The sequence below is a fragment of the Saimiri boliviensis genome, chromosome 17 (assembly GCF_048565385.1).
Source record: "Saimiri boliviensis isolate mSaiBol1 chromosome 17, mSaiBol1.pri, whole genome shotgun sequence".
In the NCBI taxonomy this organism is placed as follows: domain Eukaryota; kingdom Metazoa; phylum Chordata; class Mammalia; order Primates; family Cebidae; genus Saimiri; species Saimiri boliviensis.
This window is the reverse complement of record NC_133465.1, coordinates 3,478,323-3,503,161: the sequence shown is the minus strand read 5'-3', so window position 1 is coordinate 3,503,161 and position 24,839 is coordinate 3,478,323. Positions and strand designations below refer to the sequence as shown.

At 44.1% G+C, this 24,839-nt stretch overlaps 1 long non-coding RNA gene across 2 annotated transcripts in view; it reads right to left on the bottom strand.

The window, feature by feature from the left end:
* LOC120366840 (uncharacterized) overlaps positions 1 to 24,839 on the bottom strand; it is a 48,033-nt gene that overhangs the window by 12,260 nt on the left and 10,934 nt on the right. The window contains exon 2 of one of the 2 annotated variants that reach the window (XR_012514507.1): positions 281 to 373. The exons of the other annotated variant lie outside the window; for it this stretch is intronic. This is a non-coding gene — a long non-coding RNA (uncharacterized LOC120366840). The remainder of the gene's footprint in view (positions 1 to 280; positions 374 to 24,839) is intronic. 2 annotated transcript variants of the gene reach the window in all.

The following is a 24,839-nucleotide window of genomic DNA, read 5'->3' as shown; positions in this document are numbered from 1 at the left end:
ACTAGAAAATTTCAACTCATATGGCTTATATTTCTGTTGGACAGTGCAGACTTAGACAATTCTTTCTTCTCTCCTATTTCTGTGCTGTTTAACACCAGGATTTTGCTACAAGACTGGTTGATAGATCTGATAAGCTGATAGTCTAAATTATTCATAGGTGATGATAACCTAATAAGTTTAACCTGTTTTCATTTTAACAGCAATTGCTAATATCCACATACAAAAGAGTATCTACTAGGGAGAATGTTCCGACGTCTTGGAAGTCAGGTGGAAAAGATACCTTTGGTTAGGCAGTTCTTTTCCACCCTTCTCAGTCCCTGCTAAACTCCAAACATGTATGTTGCCGCCTCTTCAGCTCATGGTAGGACAGGGCCTGAAAGCAAAAGAACAACTCATTTCTCACATTTTTTTCTCAGAAAGTAGACATGTTAAAAAAGAAAAGCTGCCGGGCGCGGTGGCTCAAGCCTGTAATCCCAGCACTTTGGGAGGCCGAGGCGGGTGGATCACGAGGTCGAGAGCTCGAGACCATCCTGGTCGACATGGTGAAACCCCGTCTCAACTAAAAATACAAAAAAAAAAACTAGCTGGGCGTGGTGGCGCGTGCCTGTAATCCCAGCTACTTAGGAGGCTGAGGCAGGAGAATTGCCTGAACCCAGGAGGCGGAGGTTGCGGTGAGCCGAGATCGCGCCATTGCACTCCAGCCTGGGTAACAAGAGCAAAACTCCGTCTCAAAAAAAAAAAAAAAAAGCTAAGTTAATTTGGAGCTAGAGAACAGCTGTTTTAAAGCTATTAAGTTACTATTTCATGAATGTCACACATTCTGTTTAAGTGGGTCAAAGGAATTCAGTGAATCCATATACCAGAAAACACTTTCACATTTCATCATTTGCTAGTTACTTTACCAAAGGAGAAAAATTCGCTTTTAATATCCATTTAAGGACAATAATTAGCCAGTTTAGTCATTATGAGTTATTTAATTTTTTATCTAATACCATAAATAGAATGATATAAAATATTTTGTATTTAGTTTTCTCAGGTTATACAGTCATATAGAGTCAAATAGTTCCATAAGTTGAATAATGTAAAAAGCTATTTTTTAAATTTATAAAATGTTTTGATTTCTGCACATTAAAACTTGTTGCCATTATATTTATGATAAAATGAATGTTAATGACTTGCTTCAAATAGGGATGAAAATAGAGCTATGAGAAAAGTGTTATAAAGGTATTTGCATTTTCTCATGTGTTTAGTGTACATATCACTTTGCATTTCAGAGCTCTTGAAACTGAACAGAACATAAATATTTCACAGCCCTTTTGGATTTCTTGATCTCCATACAGTGCTGCTGGATGAGTATCAAGAGTGGCTTTTCGTGGGAGGCAGGGACCATGTGTATTCCCTCAGCTTGGAGAGAATCAGTGACAGCAGTTTTCATCAGTTCACATTGTTTTGGTCTTCTAATTGAAGGTATACTCCATGTTCCACTTGTCCTACTGGAGCTTAGCTTCACCATCACCTGGAGCATCCTCTCAGCCCTTGACTTGTATAGAACTCCAGTTTCTCAGGTCCCCCATCGATAGTCTGCCATGCTGTGGAGGCATATCCTCTCCTAGCTTAATTATGGTGGAAGGAGAAGGGGAAGCAAAGTACCTTATTCACAAAGTGGCAGGAAGAAGTAAAAAATGTGTTTTTTGTTTTTTGTTTTGTTTTTTTTTTTTCAGATGGAATTTTGCTCGTTTCCCAGGCTGGAGTGCAATGGTGCAATCTCGGCTCACTGCAACCTCTGCTTCCTGGGTTCAAGTGATTCTCCTGCCTCAGCCTCTTAAGTAGCTGGGATTACAGGTGCCCACTCCACACCCAGCTAATTTATGTGTGTGTGTGTGTGTGTGTGTGTGTGTGTGTGTGTGTATATATGTATTTTTTTTTTTTTTTTTGAGACGGAGTTTCGCTCTTGTTACCCAGGCTGGAGTGCAATGGCGCGATCTCGGCTCACCGCAACCTCCGCCTCCTGGGTTCAGGCAAATCTCCTGCCTCAGCCTCCCGAGTAGCTGGGATTACAGGCACGCACCACCATGCCCAGCTCATTTTTTGTATTTTTAGTAGAGATGGGGTTTCACCATGTTGACCAGGTTGGTCTTGATCTCTTGACCTCGTGATCCACCCGCCTCGGCCTCCCTTTTTTTTTTTTTTTTTAACTAGAGATGGGGTTTCACCATGTTGGCCAGGCTAGTCTTGAACTCCTGACCTCAGGGGATCCACTGGCCTCAGCCTCCCAAAGTGCTGGGATTATAGGTGTGAGCCACCACACCCAGCTGAAAAATGCTATTTTTATCCATGCTAATATTATAGTATGATTACTGTCCCTTTTACATTTTTGTCTTTCCTGGAGTTATTATCTTGCTTGTTCATTTATTTGTCTTTTAAATTATTTATTATTAATTTAACCCCAAACTCACTCCAGTTATATAAATCTGCTCTTGATACATTAAAAACAGTGGTATAATGTATATGGATGTGCTAAATAGAACCGAATTCACCTGTCTATGGCCGCCCAAGTGTTCCTTCTGCTCATCCACCTGCTGCCTTTAGACTTCAGCATGGCCTGGACCCAGACCCTAGGATTTAACAATTGGCAATGTGGACAGGATGAGGTGAGTGAGTCTTCAACCCCTGAGGGTTCCCAGGTCAGCTGTGTGGCCACAGCATGAGCTGTGGTACCTGGTCATAGTGGTGCTGCTTGAATGAGCCCCAGTGGAAACATGGGAGGCAGTGGACAGATCCCCCATGAGTGTGGAGAAGGCACTGAAGCACCTGGATATGCACAGCATTGAAAGGAACATACCTGCGCCGGGCGCGGTGGCTCAAGCCTGTAATCCCAGCACTTTGGGAGGCCGAGGCGGGTGGATCACGAGGTCAAGAGATCGAGACCGGCCGGGCGCGGTGGTTCAATCCTGTAATCCCAGCACTTTGGGAGGCCGAGGCGGGTGAATCACGAGGTCAAGAGATCGAGACCATCCTGGTCAACATGGTGAAACCCCGTCTCTACTAAAAATACAAAAAATTAGCTGGGCATGGTGGCGCGTGCCTGTAATCCCAGCTACTCAGGAGGCTGAGGCAGGAGAATTGCCTGAACCCAGGAGGCGGAGGTTGCGGTGAGCCGAGATCATGCCATTGCACTCCAGCCTGGGTAGCAAGAGCGAAACTCCGTCTCAAAAAAAAAAAAAAAAAAAAAAAAAAAGAGATCGAGACCATCCTGGTCAACATGGTGAAACCTCATCTCTACTAAAAATCTAAAAAATCAGCTGGGCATGGTGGCGCGTGCCTGTAATCTCAGCTACTCAGGAGGCTGAGGCAGGAGAATTGCCTCAACCCAGGAGGCGGAGGTTGCGGTGAGCCGAGATGGCGCCATTGCACTCCAGCCTGGGTAACAAGAGTGAAACTCCATCTCAAAAAAAAAAAAAAGAAAGAAAAGAAAAAAGAAAGGAACATACCTTTGCCAGCAGAGTCAGATAGGTCTTTCTGACTGTGCTGAGGGAAATAATGTCCAGTCCCTGCAGGATGCAGTACAGGGAAGAAAAAGAACCTTTATTGCAGGCTCACCCTGTAGTCCATCAGAAAATAGAGCATGGACAGCTGCTGGGCCCCAAGGGTGGGCCCAGAGACCCCCCATCGTGGTGGAACACATTTCCTATGGTGCTTTTGTCCCCACTGAGTTGCAGAAGTTAAGCAACTAATGTCAGCAGTTGTATACAGACTTAGCGCAAGAACACTGCTGTGCAACCCATTCCCACCCGAGCATTCCAGTTCAAAAAGTACCTGCTGCAGTCAGTGGAAGTGTAAAGGCTTTTCTGCTTGATAAGAGAACTGGCCAAGGTGCCCAGCTTGCAGGACACTGGACAACCAAAGCCACATGTGGATCTGGCAAACCTCTGGTCTCTGAACCCAGATAAGTTTCCAGGCAGAGCTGCATGAACAGCTGTGAAAGCTGGTCAGTGAAAGGAAAACCTGTGTCTGCATCTTGGTGACGGCTGCTTGGTTCTTCAGTTATGCACCGTGTATGTGTCTCCCATACCTGAAGACATTCTGGGGGTGGATGTTTTGCACGGCTTGCCAGCTGGACCATCTGTCACGGACTTGCTGGACTGCTTGACAACAGAACTGGGACTTCTTATCCAGAGAGCCAGGAACTGTTTGCCTTCATGGGAAGGCAGCAGTGGACTTTCACAGTGTTGTTGGCTGGCCTATCGTGTAGCCCCGCCATAGGCTGTGGTTCTGTTAATCATGTTATGTTAACCTCTGATTCTCCTGCAGGTTTAAAAGTGGCAGCACCCTTCTTGCCTGGGATTGGGACGATGAGGCCTAGACAGCCTTTCTGGGTAGTAAACCAAGGGTGCCCATTTACACTAGATACAGACGTAACCACAGATAGTTTTGGCTAGGGACTATAGCAGTGTATGGAGCACTTGGAAGTGCTAGTAAGCTTTTTTTTTTTTTTTTTTTTTTCTTTGAGACTGAGTCTAGCTCTGTCACCAGGCTGGAATGCAGTGGTGCAATCTTGGCTTACTGCAACTTCCACCTCCTGAGGTCAAGCGATTCTCCTGCCTCAGCTGCCCAAGTAGCTGGTATCACAAGTGCCTGCCACCACGCCCAGCTAATTATTATGGGGTTTTTTTTTTGCATTTTTAGTAGAGACGGGGTTTTACCATGTTGGCCAGGATGGTCTCTACCTCCTGACCTCGTGATCTGCATACCTTGGCCTACCAAAGTGCTAGGATTACAGGTGTGAGCCACCATGCCCACCCACCAGTAAGCTTTTAGTCCCAGCTGTGGAAGAGAGCTAAGCGCCAGTGTTCATTAATAGAGAAGCAGTCAGTAACAGCGGGGTGGGTGTGTTCATGGGTAACCACCCCTGAGACTGGAAAAGCAGTAACTGCATATGCTGCCCCTCAGGCTCATAAGAGCATGGCAGGACGGGTTATGGTCATTGGGCTGATGACTAACCCAGTAGCAGAACAGGTGTGTTCATGGATAACGACCCCTGGACAGGGACAAGGAAGACATCCACTTTAGCGAAGTGGGGTGCCTACATAAAGCAGTAGAGTATGCTGAGTACAAGTTCCTTAGCAGCAGGGTTACAAGAGGTTTTGGGACCTGAAGTCCTAATGCAAGATGAGGCCATGAGACCTGAGGCATCCCTAGACCCTAAGCCTTCACTGTTAGGAAGGGCATCCCCCATTCCTAATAGGGTATTGTGTACAAGTGGGTCTAGCTGGGGTGCTACTGCTGGTGCAGTCCAGCCACGTACTGATACCATATGGTTTGAATAGGCAAAGTAGTTAATGAGCTAAACTCAAGGCAGTGTGAATGCTAATCACCAAGGAGGTGACACCTAAGGTAATCTGCACCAATAGCTGGGTAGTTTATCAAAGCTTATGTATGTATCAGGCCTGTGTGCCCAAGGCTTGTGTGTTAGGCTTATATGTCAAGCCTGTGTATGTATCAGGCCTGCATCCTCTAAGTTTATATGTCAGGCCTGTGTGTGAAACCTGCCTGTCCAAGGCCTATGTCTCCCCCAGCCTAGAGGGTGGAGTGTAAGGTACATATGGATGTGCTTTGGTCAAGGAATAGGCCAAGACGGATATCCAGGCCTGCATAACTCAGCGAGTTTGGCGCACAGGGCAATTATACCTTTTACAGACAATGGTGGCGGAGAGCCAAGAATGAACTTACCTGTTTGTGTAAGTTCATACTTGGCTCTGAGCCACTACTGTCTGTAAAAGGTATAATTGCCCTGCTAATGCTGTACAGGGGATCTGGGGCTTGGCTAGGCTCAACATGGCTTGACATGGCAGGCACGCTGGCACCCAGAGAAAGAGAGAGAGCGCCAAAGCTGTCCATCTGACAGACTGACAGGAGGGAGCCAGGACACGGTGTGGCTTGCTCGTGCTCAGAGAGAAAAAGAGTTAAGGGCCGGGCGCGGTGGCTCAAGCCTGTAATCCCAGCACTTTGGGAGGCCGAGGCGGGTGGATCACGAGGTCAAGAGATCGAGACCATCCTGGTCAACATGGTGAAACCCCGTCTCTACTAAAAATACAAAAATTAGCTGGGCATGGTGGCGCGTGCCTGTAATCCCAGCTACTCAGGAGGCTGAGGCAGGAGAATTGCTTGAACCCAGGGGGCGGAGGTTGCGGTGAGCCGAGATTGTGCCATTGCACTCCAGCCTGGGTAACAAGAGCGAAACTCCGTCTCAAAAAAAAAAAAAAAAAAAAAAAAAAAAAAAAAAAAAAAAAAGAGTTAAAACTACTGACCCTGAAGGCAAGGGAGAGCAGGCTGCACAGGTGTGTGTAGGAGCCATTGGACTAAGCAGCCGAGACAGGGTGGACAGTGTAAAAAGCTAGTTTGAGTAAGCCATGTAAGGGAGCTGCTTAAAACCATATTCACCTGCCTACGACCCCTCAAGTGTTCTTTCTGCTCACCCACCTACTCGCCTCAGACTTCAGCATGGGCTGAACCCAGACCCTGGATATAAGTGTTTTTCAAGCAATCGTAATCTATTAATTTAATCTTTCTTTGGACATCTCTTCCAGACCCTTCAGGCCTGCTGCAATCTGTACTGGTTCCTCTCTAGGCCTATACCACTGTCTTGTTTGTTATCTCCCTTTCCAACCATCCTAGTGGTTTACTATATACCTCTCTTTTGGTTATACCCTTCATTTTGTGTCAAATATTTCCTCCTTCTTGGTTTATTCCTTTTTTTTTTTTTTTTTTTTTTTTTTGAGACAGAGTTTCACTCTTGTTACCCAGGCTGGAGTGCAATAGCGCGATCTCGGCTCACCGCAACCTCCGCCTCCTGGGTTCAGGCAATTCTCCTGCCTCAGCCTCCTGAGTAGCTGGGATTACAGGCACGCGCCACCATGCCAAGCTAATTTTTTTTGTATTTTTAGTAGAGACGGGGTTTCACCATGTTGACCAGGATGGTCTCGATCTCTTGACCTCGTGATCCACCCGCCTTGGCCTCCCAAAGTGCTGGGATTACAGGCTTGAGCCACTGTGCCCGGTGGTTTATTCCTTTATTTTGGAGGAGTCTAACCCTAGTAGCTTCCTAAATTTTAAAAATATTTTACTTTTTTTTTTTTTTAAGAGACAGGCTTTTGCTATGTTGCCTGGGCTGGACTCAAACTTCTGGGCTCAAGAGATCCTCCTGTGTAAGGAACATGGCTTCACCGAAGTGAGGCAGGAATGGGCTGACGTAAACATTCTGCGTGACTCAGTGAGTTTGGAGTGCAGGTGCATAACTCCACTTGATATATAATCACCACTATGTAGTCATAACATGGAAAGGCTCAGCACTTGGTTTGGAGCCCCTATTGTCTGTGAAAGGTATAATTGCCCTTTGATTGCTGTAGAAGCACACTCATGCTCAAAGAGAGAGAGTTAAGCTGCTGACCTTGTAGGGAGAGCTGGTTGTGCAGCTGTGTATGGGAGCAGCAGGAGCTGCAAAGCTGGAACAGGTAGCTGAGACAGAGACAGACAGTGTAAGAGAGCTGCGGAATCACACCATCTTTCACCTGCCTGTGGCCCCTCTTTCAGCTATCTGCCGCTCATCCGCCCACTCCCTTCAGACCTCAGCATGAGCTGGAACCTAACTTTGAACCTGACATCCTGCATCAGGTTCCAAGTAGTTGGGACTACGGGCATGCACCACTGCACCTGGCTATCCCTTAGCAGTGTTTTGAGAAGGGGCACACAGGGAGCAACTTTTTTTTTTTTTTTAAGAAGTTCAACATCTGAAAATACTTTTAGTTTACCTCGAGATGACACACTAGTAAACATTTTTACAACAGTGTTGCTATTGGGAAGTTTTATGTCATTAAATTTTTTTTAATCCTGCTGGAAGAACCCATTCATTGTTGACAGTATTCTGAAAGTTCACACTGATGAGCCTTGGTGGAGGATTATTCTCATCCAATTTTCTAGGCACTTGGTAGGCCCTTTCTGTTTAGATACTCATGTTATTTGTGTTCTTTGATTTGGGGAAAATTTTCCTAAATTGTTTCTTGGTAATTTTCTCTATTCTCTTTTTTTCTTTCCTTTTTTTTTTTTTTTTTAAAAGACAAGGTTGGCCGGACGCAGTGGCTCATGCTTGTAATCCCAGCACTTTGGGAGGCCGAGGCGGGTGGATCACGAGGTCAAGAGATCGAGACCATCCTGGCCAACATGGTGAAACCCTGTCTCTACTAAAAATACAAAAATTAGCTGGGCGTGGTGGCGCGTGCCTGTAGTCCCAGCTACTCGGGAGGCTGAGGCAGGAGAATTGCTTGAACCCAGGAGGCGGAGGTTGCAGTGAGCCGAGATTGTGCCACTGCACTCCAACCTAGCACCTGGCGACAGTGAGACTCTGTCTCAAAAAAAAAAAAAAAAAAAGAAAAGACAAGGTTTCGCTCTGCCAGCACCAAGGCTGGAGCACAGTGGTGCAATCATAGCTCACTATAGCCTCAACCTCCCCCAGGTTCAGGTGATCCTCCCACCTCAGCTTCACAAGTAGCTGGGACTACAGGCACATGCCCCTACATTTGACGGATTTTTTCCTATTTTTTGCAGATATAGGGTTTCGACATGTTGCCCAAGCTGGAGTGCAGTGACACCATCATGGCTCACTGCAAGCCTGGACTCCTCGGCTCAAGCAATCCTCTCGCCTCAGCCTCCTAGTAGCCGGGACTACAGGCAAGTGCCACCACACATGGCTAATTTATTTTTATATTTAGTAGCGACAATGTCTCTATGTTGCCCAGGCTGGTAAATCTCCTCAACTTTGACTTCCAAAACTACTGTTGAGTTTTTAATGTCTGTGATCATATTTTTAATTCCCAAGAGCTCTTTTGCTCTCTAAAATTTAGAATTTAAATGTTCCCTTTTATAATTTCATCTTATTCTTGTTTAATGGATGAAATATCTGTGAAGATTTGAGTACTGTAATAGTTTGCTTGCTTTCTTCTCCCTTATATAGATTTCCTCCAGGTTGCTTTTTGCTGTGTGTTTTGGTCAGTGTTTTACATTAGCTGCTACTAATGCCTGGTGATTCTTGGCTGAGTGCTCTTAGTTAATATTGAGCTGCCTGCAGGTTTTATATGTGGGTGGGGCATGTTGACTGTGGCCTTCACTAACCGTTAACCTGACCCAGCTGTTCTGAAGAACACCTTATGTCAATTTCTTTATCCCTTCCTGGTTATTAAGAGTCCCTAGGGAAGCCTCTTCACCTGCCTAGATGGTACAGACCTAGTTGTGATCATTTTGGGAGCTGAGGCAGGAAAAAGGCTGAAGGTGAGAGGAGTACCTCAAGTTCTGTGACATAAATAAGATTGTCTCTTTTATCCATTCCTGGCTTAAGTTCATGGTGTCCCGGATCTACTAAGTTAGTTAATACCCATTCCTATTGACAAAATTATGTTGCTATTGCTATTCTGGTTTTCTTCATTAGTTTTCCTAATTTGCAGAAACCGTGAACTTGTTTTCTTTTTCTTTTTTTTTTTTTTTTTTGAGACAGAGTCTCACTCTGTTGCCCAGGCTGGAATGCAATGGGGTGGTCTCAGCTCACTGCAACCTCTGCCTCCCTGGCTCAAGTGATTCTCTTGCCTCAGCCTCTCAAGTAGCTGGGACTACAGGTGCATGCCACCACACCTGGCTAATTTTTGTATTTTTAGTAGAGATGAGGTTTCCCTATGTTGTCCAGGCTGGTCTTGAACTCCTGACTTCGTGATCCACCCACCTCAGCCTCCCAGAGTGCTGGGATTACAGGTGTAAGCCACTGTGCCTGGCCTTGTTTTCTTTATTCTTACTAGTTTATGTCTTTTTTAAAAAAATACACTGTTGTTATAATGGAGTTTGGCAAAGAGGTATTTTTGGCAGAAAAGCTCAGTTTTTCAAACCACTGAAACTAGAAGTCAGGAATAGTTTAAATACTGTTTTGTAAAAATATTAATACAAAACAGATGTTGAATTGGCCAAAGGTGGTGAACAAATTACACACATTCTGCTTCCATCTCTCCAACTTTCTGGTGAAATGATTCAAGGAGAAGAAAATTTTCATCTTGCTACTAAAAACTAAAGAGAAACCCCTTTCACATCTTAGTCTTCAAGTGATTTCCATGAAGCTGAGATGAAAGGCTTGGAAGAAAGAATCAACAGTATAGACAACTTGTTAAAGTTTGGGATTATTTCATTTTGGGATTTTAAAAGAGGGGCTTGTGCACTGAGAATTTTCCGCAGGTGGCCTCTACTTGGAAAAATGTCCATAGACTGATATTATCTACATGTTACGTTACTGACAGAAGAGCCAATAACCTAAACAGTATCAGTAAACCTGATATTTAAATATCAGTGGAGATCTCAACATATCCCATTTATTCAACTCAACAAATATTTATTGAGCATCTGCTATGTGCTAGATACTGTTCTGGTCACTGGAGATAAAACAGCAAAACGGACAGAAATCCCTACCATTGTGGAACTTACATTCTATTAATAGGAGGAGGAGAGGCAATAACATAAACATAATAATTACTAACTTATGTGGCATGTTAGAAAATGGTAAGTACTATGGGAAAGAGTAAAGCAGAGAAAGGAGAAGATTAGGAGTAAATGGGTTGCAGGTCAAGTAGTTATGTTACTTAAGGTGATCAGGGAAGGTCTCCTGAAAAGGTATTGTCTGAGCTGAGACTTGAAAGAGGTGAGAAAGTTGATCATTAAGGCATCTGTGGGAAGAGTGCTCCAGGCAGAGGGAACAGAAGAGCAAGGTGCCCACTGTGGCTGGAATAGAGTGGAGGAGACCAGTAGGAAATCCAGTGAGAGAGGTGAGAGGAAGCTGGGGGATCTTCAGATTGTGTGGAGTCTTCTTGGCCATGGGAAGGACTTTTGTTTTGACTTTGAGTGAAATAAGGAAGCCATCGCAGGGTTTTGAGCAAAGGAATGACAAGGGTGAATGCAGCGACCCATTTGAGGAGACTGTATCAGTCATTTGGATGAGAGATTATGATGGACTGGATCACGGTGGTAGCAATAGCAGTGGTGAGAAGTGATCAGATTCTCCATCTGTCTATATATAAAGATGGTTCATCTAGATTCATGTATCTCTATATATAGAATCTGATCATATATATACATGTACCCACAACTAAGAAGCTAATAGGAAATAAAATGGAGTATTAAAAAATATTAGGCCATTACCCATTTAGACAAAAGTCTACAACAGGCAAAACTAACTAATAGTACCAGAAATCACACAATAGTTGCCTGGGCTGGAGCATTTTGATTTGTGACAACTAGCTGCACAGGAGCACCAGGGAACTTCTTGGGAGATGGGAATGTCCACCTTGACTGAGGGTGGTGGTAACATACATGCGTACATCTGTCAAAAGTCATCCATGTGTACACTGAAAATGTATGAATTTTATTGTATGTAAATTTTGCCTTAAAAGTTGATTTTTTTAATAGCCAGGCATGGTGGTATGCACTGCACCTGTAGTCCCAGCTACTCAGGAGGCTAAGGCGGAGGATTGCTTGAGCCCAGGAGTTATAGAGATTATAGTCAACTAGGATCATGCCACTATACTCTAGCCTGGGAGACAGAGTGAGACCTTGTCTAAAAAAGAAAAAAAAAAGTTGATTAAAAAAAAAAAAACTGGCCAGGCACGGTGACTCATGGCTACAATCCCAACACTTTGGGAAGCCAAGGTGGGTGGATCACTTGAGATCAGTAGTCCAGGACCAGCCTGACCAACATGGTGAAACCCTGTCTCTACTAAAAAAATACAAAATTAGCCGGGTGTAGTTGTGCACACCTGTAATCCCAGCCACTTGGGAGGCTGAGGTAGTAGAATTGCTTGAACCCAGGAGGCAGAGGTTGCCAAGATTATGCCATTGCACTCCAGGCTGGGCAACAAGAGCAAAACTCTGTCTCAGACAAAACAAAACAAACCCAACAAAACAAAACCACTATCATATCTTTACTTGCAGATAGTTTTCGGGGGAAAAAAGACCCAACAAACTATTATATCTTTGACACTGTGAGTCCATGTGGTGAATTCAGACATCTATATTTTTTGCTTGCCAGACATTCCTGATCCCGTCTTTTGGTAACATCATCTGATTGTTTTCTTAGGTTGTCACCCTTTTTCTAGCTGATATAGTTTTGGTGAACAATTATATTGACCTGTCTTCTGGCCAAAGGTGGACATGTAACCAAGAGAGCCAATCAGCCTTTCTATCCCTGGAATTTTGAGTCATGTGATCCAAGGACCAAAAAATGCTTACAGCTGTTTCATCCTGCTAGTGATCAGCATCTGAAAGATGACCGATGTCTAATTCACCCATGGCCATGGTCTGTGCCCATCACTGCTATGCTTTCCTCCTTCTGGATCATAGAGCTTCTTGAGGGGCAAATTTCTCTGTCCTTTCTCCAGGGCACCTTGGAATTGTCAACCCTTCTAACACGCTGTCAGTGACCAGTTCTGGGAGGCTGCCTGAAGTTCCCAGACACACAGAAATTATTCTGTTTTTCTGAGCAACTAATGAGTTACCCAAAACACTTCACAGACGCTAGTTACCACCAGATAATTCAAGAGCATCATTGTAAGACTACCATATCATGCTGGGGGGCCTGGAGATGTTGTCTAAGGCCCATCAGCCTGGGCACATCAGCTGTTCCATTTTGGGTTCCTACTGCATTTCTCAAATCTTCCTGTGAAAATAGGTCCTATGTAGTCAGATGCCACAGATCTTTAGTTTTTGATTCCTACTCTGGGATCTATGGGTGGAGATAGTGGTGGCGTGGGGAGGGGACTGCAGGGTACTTTCTGCTTTGGGTTTTCCCTCCTTTTCCTTTCTCCTGTCCAGGCAAACTGGCTGTATAAGGGATATGGAAGCTCTGTTCATCAAGTTGCTCCCAAATCTACTGCAGTGTCTACGCATATTAGCTCTTTCTATTTCCCTTCAGGGCTAGACTTTTAAACAAAAGTCTCCTGTTTCCCTCTTCTGTGCCCTCTCACTTAAAAGAAGTAAACATAGAAACACAATAGCTGCTGCCTCAATGTGGGGGAAGGGTTGCAGAGTAACTTCAGTTCACATATTAAAATGGTTATGTTAGTTGGGCGTGGTGGCGCACACCTGTGGTCCCAGCTCCTCAGGAGGCTGAGGTGGGAGGATCATCTGAGCCCAGGGAGGTTGAGGCTACAGTGGGCTGTGACTGTGCTACTGCACTCCAGCTTAGGCAACAGAGTGAGACCCTGACTCAAACAAACAAACAAACAAACAAAAAGACTGTTATTTACCATGTAAACAAACTGTATAAACATCCTTATAATCTATTTGAAGATGTGAGAAAACATCTATAAAACCAGTTGGAATTCAACTTTTTTTTTTGGGGGGGGGACGGAGTTTCGCTCTTGTTACCCAGGCTAGAGTGCAATGGCGCCATCTCGGCTCACCGCAACCTCCGCCTCCTGGGCTCAGGCAATTCTCCCGCCTCAGCCTCCTGGGTAGCTGGGATTACAGGCATGCGCCACAATGCCCAGCTAATTTTTTTGTATTTTTAGTAGAGACGGGGTTTCACCATGTTGACCAGGATGGTCTCAATCTCTTGACCTTGTGATCCACCCGCCTCGGCCTCCCAAAGTGCTGGGATTACAGGCTTGAGCCACCGCGCCCGGCCGGAATTGAACATTTTTAAGGCTTCTGATATGTTTGCCTAAACATTTTCCAACATAACTTTAGTGTCTTCAACTCTAAACTTAATATGCTTTTCTTATCAGGCTAGCTCACCCCTCTGGATTTTGTAAGACAAAATTTTAAAATTTATTTTAATTAATTAATTAGAGACAGAGTTTTGTTCTTTCACCTTGGCTGAAGTGCAGTGGTGCAATCATGACTCACAAGTATAGTCTTGACCTCCCAGGCTCAAGCGATCCTCTTACCTCAGCCTTCCAAGTAGCTGGGATCATAGGCATGCACTACCACAACTGGCTAACTTTTAAATTTATTTTATTTTCTATTTTTGTACAGACAGGGTCTCACTATGTTGCCCACACTGGTCTTAAACTACTAGGTTCAAGTGATTGTGAACCACCACCCAGCCTTTTTTTTAAGAGACAGAATCTCTGTTGCCTAGTTGCCCAGGCTGGAGTACAATGGTGCTATTCTAGCTCACTGCTGCCCTGAACTTCAGGGCTCTCTCTCATCTCTCTCAAGCGATCCTCTCTCATCGGCCTCTCAAAGTGCTGGGATTACAGGCATGAGCCACCGCACCTGGCTACAAAAATATTTTAATACCACTTTACGCCCATTCGAATGACTATTATTTTATTTAAATAATTATTTATTTTGAGACAGAGTCTTGCTCTGTCACCCACGCTGCAGTGCAGTGGCCTGATCTCAGTTTATTGCAACCTCCGCTTCCTAGGTTCCAGCAATTCCCCTGCCTCAGCCTTCTGAATAGCTGGGATTACAGCTTTGCACCAATATGCCTGGCTAATTTTTGTGTTTTTAGTAGAGAAGGGGTTTCATCGTGTTGGCCAGGCTGACCTCAAGTGACTACCCCCGACTACCCTGCCTCAGCCTCTCAAAGTGCTGGGATTATGGGCCTGAGCCACCACACCCAGTTATTTTTTCTTTTCTTTCTTTTTTTTGGGGGGCGTTGGGGAGAGAGTCTTCTCTGTCACCCAGGCTATCGTGTTCTTGGCTCACTTCAACCTCCACCTCCAGGGTTCAAGCAATTCTCCTTGTTTCAGCTTCCCAAGCAGCTGATATTATAGGTGCTCGCCAACACACCCAGCTAATTTTTGTATTTTTAGTAGAGACAAGGTTTCACCATGTTGGCCAGGCTGGTCTCAAACTTCTGACTTCAAGTGATCCACCCGACTTGGCCTCCCAAAATGCTGGGATTACAGGCATGAGCCATCGTGCCTAGCCAGAATGACTATTATTTTAAAAAAGGAAAATAACAAGTGTTGGCGAGGATGCTGAGAACCTGGAAACCTTGTGCATTGCTAGATGGAATATAAAATGGTGCACATGCTGTGGAAAACAGTTTGGCAGTTCCTCAAAAAGTTAAACATAGAATTACCATATGGTGTAGCAATTCTACTCCTGGATATATTCCTGAAGAATTAAAAACAGGGACACAAACAAATACTGTACACTGATGTTTACTACAGCATTATTCACATTTGCCAAAAGGTGGAAATAACCCAAACGTTCATTGACAGATGAATGAATAAATGAAATGTGTTATGTACATACAATGAAATATTATTAAGCCTTTAAAAAGGAATGCAATTCTGATACATGCTACAACATGGATGAACTTGAAAACATTATGATAGGTGAAATAAGCCAGACACAAAAGGGCAAATAATGTATAATTCCACTACATTAGGCACCTAAAATAGGCAAATTTAGAGACAGACAGTAGAAAGCTGGTTGCCAGGGCCTGACTGAGGGGACAGGGGAATGGGGACTTACTGTTTAATAGGTACAGATTTTGTTTGGGATGATGAAATTTTTCTGGAAATAGATAGTGGTGATGGTTGTGCAACATTGTAAACATACTTAATGCTCATGAATTGTACATTTAAAACTGGTTAAAATGGGCTGGACGTGGTGACTCATGCCTGTAATTCCAGCACTTTGGGAGGCCAAGGTGGGCGGATCACGAGGTCAAGAGATCGAGCCCATCCTGGCCAACATGGTGAAACCCTGTCTCTACTCAAAATACAAAAATTAGCTGGGCATGAGGACGGGCCCTTGTAGTCCCAGCTACTCGGGAGGCTGAGGTAGGAGAATCACTTGAACCTGGGAAGTGGAGGTTGCAGTGAGCCAAGATCGCACCACTGCACTCCAGCCTGGGGACAGAGCGAGACTCTGTGTCAAAAAAAAAAAAAAAAAAAAGAAAAGAAAAACGGTTAAAATGGTAAATTTTATGTTATAGCAGTTTTTTTAAAAAAGAAAATTTCTTTTTCTCGTTTTTTTTTTTTTTAAGAAACAGGATCTTGCTATGTTACCCAGGCCAGAGTACAATGGCTATTCACAAGTGCGATCATAACTCACTAGAGTCTCAAACGCCTGGGCTCAAGTGATCCTCCTGCCTCAACTTCCTGAGTAGCTGGGACTACTATTGTGCACCACAACACCCAGCAGGAAAAAAATATTTTAAAGCGTATGTTCTTGCTACTTTGGGTTTTAAAGAAAGTAAATGTTTTGCAATGCAGCAAACACCTACATAAACCTAGTAGAAAATGTGCTTTTACCCCTAGAGAAAAGTAGAAAGGATCTTTCCTTTTCATCCAATTATTAAATACTCATCCTATATCTGCAGTATGGCTGGTACCTGAAATACATAATATTTATGTTTCTGTCCAGAAGATGCTTATGAGGGCCGGGTGCAGTGGCTCACACCTGTAATCCCAGCACTTTGGGAGATCACCTGAAGTCAGGAGTTCAAGACCAGCCTGGCCAACATGGTGAAACCCCATCTCTACTAAAAATACAAAAATTAACTGGGGATGGTGGTGCATGCCAGAAACCCAGCTACTCAGGAGACTGAGGCAGGAGAATTGCTTGAACCCAGGAGGCTGAGGTTGCAATGAGCTGAGATCGTACTACTGCCCTCCAGCCTGAGTGACAGAGTGAGGCTTCATCTCAAAAAAAAAAAAAAAAAAAAATGCTTATGGACCAGTTTTGGGGGGTAAGGCATCTATATATAGTAGTCCCTCCTTTGCTTTGGCAGATACATTCCAAGACTCCCAGTGGATGCCCAAAACCTCAGATAGCATCAAATCCTATATATAGCATATTTTTTCTTATACAGTAATGGGTATGTAGTATATACAGTGTAGATATATTGTACAAAAAAGATGATTCATGTCCTGGGCAGGACAAAATAAAATGGAGAATTAAAGATTTTTTTTCATACTACTCAGAATGATGGGTAATTTAAAACTTATTAATTTATTTCTGGAATTTTCCATTTAATATTTTTGGATCCCAGTTGACTGTAACTGAAACTGCAGAAAGAAAAACAGCAGATAAGGGAAGGACTACTGTATACTATGCTATGTTAAATTATAACATGTCACTATAAGAGACCTTAAGGGGACAGATTATTATGTGATCTCTTTTTCTTTTCTCTTGAATTACACATTTGTCCTAGTCCATTTTCTGTTGCTACAACTTAATATCTGAGATGGGGTAATTTATAAGGAAAATTTACTTTGTCAGCTCTGGAGGCCGGGAAGTCCAAGGTTGAAGGCTACATCTGGAGAGGGTCTTTTGTGGGGTTGTTGGCGGGGGGGCTCTCTGCAGAGTCCTAAGGCAGCATAGGGCATCACATGGCTAGGGAGCTCAGGAAAGAGAGCCAACCTGGCTTTTTATAACAGACCCACTCTCATGATAACTAACCCACTCCCATCATAATTCATTAATCAATTAACACATGAATAGATTAACCTATTCATGAGGACAGAGCCTTCATGACCTAATCACCTTCTAAAGGCCCCCACTTCCCAACGCTGTTACACTGTGCATTAAGATTCTTTTCTTTTTTTTTCTGTTGAGACAGGGTCACTCTGTCGTTCAGGCTAGAGTGCAGTGGCATGATCACAGCTCACTGCAGCTGCAAGCTCTTGGGCTCAAATGATTCTGTCACCTCAGGCTTCCAAGTAGTTGGGACAACAGGTTTGTGCCATCATACTCAGCAATTTTTAAAAATTTTCTGTAGAGACAGGGTCTCACTGTGTTGCCTAGGCTGCTCTTGAACTCCTGGGCTCAAGAGATCCTCTCACCTCAGCCTTCCAAAGTGCCAGGATTACAGGCATGAGCCATTGTGCCCAGACTAAGTTTCAACATGAGTTTCAGAGGGGACAAACATTCAAACCATAGCAATATTCTTTCTCTCTCTTGATATACTATACTCTCTTATCTTTACCTATCATCAACAATTATCACATTATTTTCCCTAGTCTTAAAGCTTTTTCCCATGTCTTCCTGAATATATGTGTGTGTGTGGCCATATGTATACATACTTTATATATATTATGTATAACATATTATACATGATATATATATATATATATATATATTCTTTTTTTTTTAAGAGATGGGGGTCTTGCTATGTTTCCCAGGCTGGATTAAAACACCTCAGCTCAAGAAATCCCACCTCAGCCCAGCTTCCAGAGTAGCTGGGGCTATAGCTGCCTGAAAATCTTATAGATATATCAGCCTTAATAAACAAAAAGCTGGACCCAAATTCCTCAGTATTTGTTAGGCTCAGTAGATAGCCTTACCATATATCTTGTATTCTACGTTAAAAACGTGTCATGTGCGCATTGTAACTAAAATGTTTGGTGGGAGGTTGGAGGTATATGGGCTCACTCAGGATAATGGTATTTCTATCAGATGGCTCAAGAGTTGTCATTATTATATGACTATATTATATTGCCTATAGTTTTCCTTGTTCCTGTTTTTTCTTTTCTTTCTTTTTTTCTTTTAAGACAATCTCACTCTGCTGCTGAAGCTGGCCTGCAGTGCCACAATCATGGCTCACTGCAACCTTGAACTCCTAGGCCCAAGCAATCCTCCTGCCTCAGCCTTCCAAGTAGCTGGGACTACAGATGCACACTACCATGCCTGGCTAATTTTTTTTATTTTTCTTTTGTAGAGATAGAGTATCACTATGTTGGCCAAGCTCATTTTGAACTCCTGGCCTCAAGTGATCCTCCTATCTCAGCCTACTTTTAAATTTTTTTCCTGATCTTTGCTATTTTCTATGTCCTTGAAAAAGCTATAACCTTTAACCATCACAAATAAAGAACTATATATATATATACTTTTTTTTTTTTTTTTTAAGACAAGGACTCACTGTATCACCCAGGCTGGAGTGCAGTGGTGTGATCTTGGCTCATGGCAATCTCTGCCTCCCAGGTTCAAGGGATTCTCCCCTCAGCCTCCCAAATAGCTGGGATCGCAAGTGCACACCACCATGCTTGGCTAAATTTTTAAAATTTTTCATAGAGATGGGGTTTCACCATGTTGCCCAGGCTGCTCTCAAACTCCTGAGTTCAAGCAATCCAGCTAATCCACCTTAGCCTCCCAAAGTGTTGAGATTATGGGTGTGAGTGACTACACCCAGTCAAGAACCACAACTTTGATTCACAAACTTCTGTGTATTTTATACATTCTGATAATTAGAAAAGATTCTAGAAATTTTTACTAAGTGCAATGTCAAGGTGAAAATGAACCCATGTTTTTAAAAAAAAAAAAAAAAGAAGGGCCGGGCGCAGTGGCTCACGCCTGTAATCCCAGCACTTTGGGAGGCCAAGGCGGGTGGATCACGAGGTCAAGAGATCGAGACCATCCTGGCCAACATGGTGAAACCCCGTCTCTACTAAAAATACAAAAAAATTAGCTGGGCATGGTGGCGCATGCCTGTAATCCCAGCTACTCAGGAGGCTGAGGCAGGAGAATTGCCTGAACCCAGGAGGCGGAGGGTGCGGTGAGCCAAGATCGCGCCATTGCACTCCAGCCTGGGTAACAACTCCGTCTCAAAAAAAAAAGAAAATGAACCCACTTATAATTGCTCAAGTAAATGTGTTCCAGTGTTATTTTCCTATGAGCTTCATTGCAACTAAAAATACTTGAGCATTGACCTATATTGGAACTGTTACAGCATTATTACAACCCAAACCAAGTCATTATCTCCTCCTCTGTGTTCCCATAAGATTTTGTGCAAACCCTATCACAGACTTCACAACGAATTATCATTGGTTACATGTCTGTCTTTCCATATATGATCCTTAACCTTTATTCCATACATTAAACCAGTCTTGGCAGCATGAATCCAAAACTAGTCAGTCTTTCTATGCTGGGTTTCTACTTCAGATTGTCAAGGCGAGTAGGCAGATTGTGTGTGCACAATTTGACCTCCCACGCTCAAGCAATCCTCCTGCTTCAGCCTCAGGTGGGCTTTCTTCAAAATAAGGACTGGCTAATCAGAGGCTATACTTTGTTTTGCTTCTTAGGGTCAAATAGGGATGATGTTTTTTCTTTTTTCGGTTTTTTTTTTTTTTTTTTTTAAGAGATGGAGTCTTGTTCTGTTGCCTAGGCTGGAGTGCAGTGGTGCAATTTCAGTTCACTGCAACTTTTGACTCCCAAGTTCAAGCGATTCTCTTGCCTCACCCTCCTGAGTAGCTGGGATTACAGGTATGCACAACCACACCTGGCTAATTTTTGTATTTTTAATAGAGTCGGATTTCAGCATGTTGGCCAAGCTGGTCTCAAACTTCTGGCATCAAGTGATCCACCCTCCTTGGGCTCCCAAAGTGCTGGGATTACAGGCATAAGCCACCATGCCTGGCCTGGGTTTTTTTTTTTTTTTTTTTTTTTTAAAAGCAGGTCTTGTCTGTCACCCAGGCTGCAGTGCAGTGGTGCAATCACTGCTCACTGCAGCCTTGAACTCCTGGGCTCAGGTGATCCTCCCACCTCAGCCTCCCAAGCAAGTAGCTGAGACTACAGGTATGCCACCATGCCCAGTAAATTTTTTTTTTTTTTGAGACAAAGTCTCGCTTTGTCACCCAGGCTGGAGTGCAATGGTGCGATCTTGGTGCACTGCAACCTCTGCATCCCATGTTCAAGTGATTCTCCCACCTCAGCCTCCTGAGTAGCTGGGATTTCAGGCACCTGCCATCATTCCCAGCTAATTTTTGTACTTTCAGTTGAGATGGGGTTTTACCATGTTGGCCAGGCTGGTCTTAAACTCCTGATCTCAGGTGATCCACCTGCCTTGGCCTCTCAAAGTGCTGGGATTACAGGTGTTAGCCACTGTACCTGGCCTTAATTTTTGTAATTTTTTTGGTAGAGATGGAGTTTCACCATGTTGTCCAGGCTGGTCTTGAACTCTGGAGCTGAAGCAATACTTCTCTTCTCTGCCTCCCAAAGTGGTGCAATTATAGGTGTGTGCCATGGCAGCCAGCAGGGATAGGATTTTTTTGAGACAGGTTCTCGCTCTGTCATCCAGGATGGAATGCAATGGTGTGAACACTGTTCACTGCAGCTCCGACCTCCCTGGCTCAAGCAATCCTTCCTGCATCAGCTTAGCTAAGTAGCTGGGTGCACCTCACCACACTTGCCTAATGTTTTTTTAAAAAGTTTTATAGAGATTGTGTCTTGCCATGTTGCCCAGGCTGGTTTCCACCTCTTGGGCTCAAGTGATCCTTTTGCTTCAGTCTCTCAAAATGCTGGGATTACAGGGGAGACACTGCACCCAGCAGGGAGGTGTATACGTTAGTAAATACAGTAAAGAGCAAGCACAAGGGAACAGCCTAGCAGGTAGCAGTTTGGATTAATTTTGGTCATAGGATATATGTCTAACAAGCAGGGTGAATTTAAAGGGGCCAAGACAAGATGGATGGTAACTATGAATGTATTCAGAAAACTCTTTAGTTTTCTGCAGATATGGGTGATGAGGGATGATGAGAATTAGGCTGGATTTAGGCCAGCTGTGGTGGTTCACACCTTTTATCCCAACACTTTGGGCAGCTGGCAGACTGCTTGAGACCAGGAGTTTGAGATCAATCTGGAAAACATGACAAGACCTTGTGCCTACAAATATATATATTTAGCTGGGCTGGTATCATGTGCTTGTAGTCCAAGCTACTCAGGACGATGAGGTGGGAGGATCACTTGAGCCCAGGTCAAGGCTGCAGTGAGCTGTACTGGCACTACTGCACTCCAGTCTGGGCAACAGAGAAAGACCTTTTCTCAAAACAAACAAAAAAGAATTAGGCTGAATTTCTTTTTTTGAGATGGAGTCTTGCTCTGTCTCCCAGGCTGGAGTGCAGTAGTGCTATCTTGGCTCTGCAACCTCCGCCTCCAAGGTTCAAGTGATACTTCTGCCTCAGCCTCCTGAGTAGCTGGGACCACGGGCACACACCACCATGACTGGCTGATTTTTGTATTTTTAGTAGAGATGGATTTTCACCATATTGGCCAGGCTGGTCTCGAACTCCTGACCTCGTGATCCGCCCACCTCGGCCTCCCAAAGTGCTGGGATTACAGATGTCAGCCACTGCACCTGGCCTAGGCTGGATTTCTTATCCACATTGTTTTCTTGGATGACCAGAAGTTGTTGACAAAGACCTGCTCTGATCTGTGGTTGTGTCAAGTTACATGGGTCATTACAAAATGACCTAGTCGTTTAGTTTTTCTGGAGACAGAGTCTTGCTCTGTTGCTCAGAATGGAGCACAATGGCTCGATCTCGGCTCACTGCAACCTCCGTCTCCCAGGTTCAAGTTCAAGCAATTCTCCTGCCTCAGCCTCCCGAGTAGCTGGGATTATAGGCACCTGCCACCACGCCCAGCTAATTTTTGTTATTTTTAATAGAGATGGGGTTTCATCATGTTGGCCAGGCTGGTCTTGATCTCTTGACCTCGTGATCTGCCCACCTCAGCCTCCCAAAGTGCTGGGATTACAGGCATGAACCACTGAGCCCAGCCTCATTTAGCTTTTATGATGTGTGGTGTCAAAGGTGTGCCATGACAAGACCCTATTTACTTGATGAGCAATGAATACACGCATTTTAGACTTGGAGGGCTCTGAAAAAGACTTCGGTTTTAGGAAAAAAAAATCATTGTCTCCATTTTGACACTCTGTGACTAGGCAGTTCACACTTAAAAGATGTAGCAGAGTCATAGTCTGTAAATTATAAACGTTGTCTAGTATAGGCAACAAATCCTATAATTTTTTTTTCTTGAGACGGAGTCTCACTCTGTTATCCAGACTGGAGTGCAGTGGTGCGATCTCTACTCACTGCAACCTCTGCCTCTCAGGTTCAAGCGATTCTTGTGCCTCAGCCTCCTGAGTAGCTAGGATTACAGGCATGCACCCCCATGACCAGCTAATTTTTGTATGTTTAGTAGAGACAGGGTCTCACCATGTTGGCTAAGCTGGTCAACTCCTGACCTCAAATGATCCACCTGCCTCAGCCTCCCAAAGTGCTGGGATTACAGGCATAAGCCACCACACCCAGCCTGAATAGTATCATTTTCATCAATGAATCCATATGCTTTGTGATATGTATCTCCTAAAAGGAATAGGTTTATTACGAAGTCTAAGATAATGAGATCCTGGGAACTTTAGGGAATTGGAATGGGGTATTCCAGTTATCTATTTTGGCATAACAAACCACCCCAACATTAGTGATATAAATGAACAACTATTTTATTACACTTTTGTGGGTGAGGATTTCAAACAGAGCACAGCAGGGATACTTGTTTCAGCTCCATGATGCTGGGCCCTCGTCCAGGAAGACTGAAGGTGTAGGGTCTCCCAGTTTCTCCCACTTTCTGTGTCCTGACCAAAAATCAGAGTGCCTTGACTCTCTGCCAGCTCTATGTTTTTCCCAGTAAGCATGAATTCAAACTGAGGCCTTGAACATCCCCAGGCACTGATAAAAGTATTTAGGTTTACTAGAAAGAACTGGCCCTAGCACTGAGTCAAATTCCTTAAACCCACATGTAAACTCTATGCTTTGACCCCTTTGCTGCAGACATACCCAGGTAGAACATTCTTTTTCTCTTGCCACCTGTCATGAGGATATGCTGCAACACTCTGTATGTAAGTTCCACTAATAAATGCTTTGGACTGATCACGCTGGCATTTTGTGCTGCTTTCTTGTGAATCCCAATCAGCCTCATCTTGAGATGGTTTGGAGCACTTTTTGGGAACATTCTTGCCTCCACTTTTGGGGTGACCCAAGCTGCAGGTTTGGTGGGACAAAATAAAGGGTGATTCAAATGTCTTACAGTTGGAATCGTCTGAAGATTCCTCACTGAAACTGTTCGCTGGACTGGGATGACTCAAGGGCTGTAGTCTGGAGCTGTGACTAGAGTGCTTACACGCAGCCTTCCATTAGGCTTGGGCTTTGTCAGGGTATGTATGAGTAAAAAAAAAAAAAAAAACAAAAAACACCTCAGTTTCTCCTTCTATACCCTCACAACATGCCTGTGACACCAGCTGTGTGGATTCTTCCCCCTACACATCAAGCAATCAATCAATTCTGCAGCAGACACCAGCTGGGTATACTCCAGTTCAATTCAGACACTATCTACTTGGAGAAAGCATCAGACCCCACAGGTTGAGGGCTCAGTCCCATAAGACTGCCCCCAACTTTGATGCCAACAAATGACAACTGCAAGCCCCAGCCTGTTTTACTTGTGCTTCTGATTGACTGGCTATAAATCAAGGTTCCCATGTCACTCTTTTTGGGTTTGATTAATTTGCTAGAGTGGCTCACAGCTCAGGGGAACACTTACTTACATTTACAAGTTTATTATAAAAGGATTATTTTTATTTTTATTTTCTTTCTTTTTTTTTTTTTTTTTGAGACGGAGTTTTGCTCTTGTTACCCAGGCTGGAGTGCAATGGCGCTATCTCCGCTCACCGCAACCTCCACCTCCTGGGTTCAGGCAATTCTGCCTCAGCCTCCCGAGTAGCTGGGATTACAGGCACGCGCCACCATGCCCAGCTAGTTTTTTGTATTTTTAGTAGAGACGGGGTTTCACCATGTTGACCAGGATGGTCTCGATCTCTTGGCCTCGTGATCCACCCGCCTCGGCCTCCCAAAGTGCTGGGATTACAGGCGTGAGCCACTGCGCCCGGCTGAGGATTATTTTTCTAAATTGAGACAGAGTCTCACTCTTTTTGCCCAGGCTGAAGTGCAGTGGCATGATCTTGGCTCACTGAAACCTCCGCCTCCCATGTTCAAGCGATTTTCCTACCACAGCCTCCCAAGTAG